Raw genomic sequence first — 2,894 nt, 5'->3', positions numbered from 1 at the left:
AGAGAGAGAGAGAGAGAGAGAGAGAGAGAGCAGAATTCCGACGGGCATATTTATCGTGATACGTAGACAAATTTATATATTACGATTCTTTCTGTTTGGAAAAGATGGCGATTTAACGAATTATAATAACCCGGAAGCAAATGAAATGTGGGCAAATACCCGGATAAATGTAAAAGAAATCTGGAATTATATACAGTTAAAGTTTTGTACACTCAATTATATTAGATGAACGGGAAAAATAATTATATATTTGTTAAATCTATTCTTACAATGCACAAACATCAGGATACACGGAGGTATTTCGAGGTATATCAAGTGCACATTATGTATATGTATTTTAGATACGACGCGGTCACCCCGAAAGCCTCGCGCCCAACTCTGACGTGACGCCATAAATATCATTCTTTTATTGATTCTCTTTGGAAGAATTCGCGAATGACAAGATTTTGGATAAATCTACGCTTCACTACAGCCTTATCGGATTTTCAACGATCGCGCTTTGAAAATTTCGAAGCAAATCGAAGGTAAACTTGCTGCAGCAGCAGTTTACTGTGTTGCTCGTTATTTCTGATTCATTTTTGTAAAACGTCGAGAGTACATCGATTCCATGTACATTCCATGTGCTTCTCTCGAGCGACATTTGTGATCGGAATATTTGAAAATTCATTTTAAAGGGATTAAAAAAAATCACAGCTTTGTCACGGGATGAAATAAAAGTCGAAAAAGTGCATAAAATAAAAAAAAATTAAATACAAGATTGATGAATTCTACTGTATTTGCTTGTCTAGTTTTTATCAATATAGAACGCTATTACTGATAAAGATTACTCGAAAATTAGCTGATATTGCGCACTGTCTTTGACAAATTTCCACATCACATTTTTTCCACATTACACTTTTTCACGTAAGTTCCAGGTAAGTATTAGAACCAATAAACAAAACAGGTCCGAGCTTTCCTTCCGATATGATACGTTGAAAATGATTAGATGAAAAACAACGCGTATTGTATCGTAAATTATGCATCACTATCACTCGTAAATTGATCGCGTATCGGGGAACAAAACGTTATAGAGAGATTGCTTGTAGAATAAATTTCTTTTAGCAGTATAGCGGTAAGTGATAAAGAAGGGGGAGGGAAGAGGAAAGAGAATAAACAATCAGCTACAGCCGGACCAATTATTAGGTATCGATTAGCCGGCGTAGGTAAAAATCAATAATTACTTGAGAGTTTGCGGCGCGCCTTGACGCTTTTGACGGGCTTATACCTGTCCGAAGAGAATGACGCGAACATAATCGCAAACACGTTATCGTTTCACCTTCGCACGGTAATATTTTCTCTTGAGAATTGGTCGCGATCTCTACGGTTATTAGAGATTACCATTATTTCGATGCGCTGAAAATTCGTGACGCGACGCAGTGCAGTCGGAAGGCGAGATCTCGCGCGCGCGGATGAGTAAAACTATTTCTCTCTATTTCTCTCAGGAGAGAAAAATACATTTTAGGAAGGAGAAAACGCAAAAACATGAAATTTTAGCTTTCAAGTCTGTAAGTCGCGATACGATCGCTACTCTCATAAGTGATTCAGCAACTGTCATTAGATAAATGACAGTGAATGATATATCGCGAAAAATCGCGTCGATGACATTTCTACATTTTTCATGCATCCGGTTTAGCATCGATTTACGCGAGCCGAAAAACATTCTTCGCGAATCTGTCCCAACATTCGCTCCGCCTACGCTTTCAGGAAGAAAAGTCAGTGATTTCCGGCGTCATTGGAGTTTTTCCTCTTTATATGCGGAAACAAGATGGTGGCGTAAATCGTTTCTAATGGTGGCATAAACCAACGACGTGCGATGAACGAATGACGAAGCCGTGCACTCGTGAAACGACCAAACGACCGAGCGACGCTCGCAGGTGGGAAGATCGCGAAAGGTTTCGCGTTGGCAAATAGAACCGAATAATACGGGAGAGCCCTGCTATGGTCGAGAGAGCTCGCCGAGTGAAAGGTGACGATAGCGCGGAAAAAAATTATGTCATGCAGCGGTCTGCAACGAGAGGCAGTGATGGGATTCCCTTGGAACACAGGAACACGCTCTTGATGAGGGCTCTACAATTTTGCCGAGGTCCGGTGATTTTCGAGACGCACCCGACGCACCCGAACGAGACATCGGAGGGTGTGAAAGCGACGACTTGCGCGAGAATAACGGGATCGCGTCGACGTTCGCGAAACGTTCTCTGCCCGATGGAATCGAAACGAATCTTGCGATTATCCTTTTTTTCCCCCGATTTTCCCGACAAGGTGACCATCGTGTCCTCTATTGTCTCGGCCATTTTACATGGCGGTCGTCGCACCGATCGCAGTTATCACAATTTCACGTGAACCGATCACGAGACTGATCTGAATTCGTATCGATGTTCCCATTATTGTTTTACTGCACAGCGTCATCGTCATCGCGACGTCATTGGTCATTTTCGAAAAGTTATCGTCGAACGGAAGAAAAAGTTCTTCTCTCTCACTTTGTTTTATCTCTGGCGTCTCTATTCTCTTTGCCAGTTTTTCTTTTCCCTTCTCGCAGTTTTGCGAGTTTTCGTTGTTACATGTCACTAACGGAGGAAACATGGAGACCCTGTGGAAAAAACGGCGTACGAATTTACGGAATCGCGTGTAGTGCGCGAGAAAGATTCGTACCATTGGACCTTCTTTCTCGTTCACGTCGCCGTCGAGAGAGAAGGAGAGAGAAGGAGAGAGAATGAGAGAGAGATGGTATTTAAAAAACGCATCGCAGTATCCAAAAAACGAGGTCGCACACTCTTCACTCGAGGATATGTGCCCTTTCTTTTGGGCTGCATGAGAAACGAAAGCGGAAGGATTTCTGTCGATATCGACATCGACGT

General features: G+C 42.1%; 1 protein-coding gene across 1 annotated transcript in view; it reads right to left on the bottom strand.

Moving 5' to 3' along the window:
• LOC108756567 (lysine-specific demethylase lid) overlaps positions 1–2,894 on the bottom strand; it is a 15,835-nt gene that overhangs the window by 12,197 nt on the left and 744 nt on the right. The window lies entirely within an intron of this gene.

Source organism: Trachymyrmex septentrionalis, unplaced genomic scaffold, assembly GCF_001594115.1.
Source record: "Trachymyrmex septentrionalis isolate Tsep2-gDNA-1 unplaced genomic scaffold, Tsep1.0 scaffold128, whole genome shotgun sequence".
NCBI classification, from domain to species: domain Eukaryota; kingdom Metazoa; phylum Arthropoda; class Insecta; order Hymenoptera; family Formicidae; genus Trachymyrmex; species Trachymyrmex septentrionalis.
This window is presented reverse-complemented; position numbering and strand designations above follow the sequence as displayed.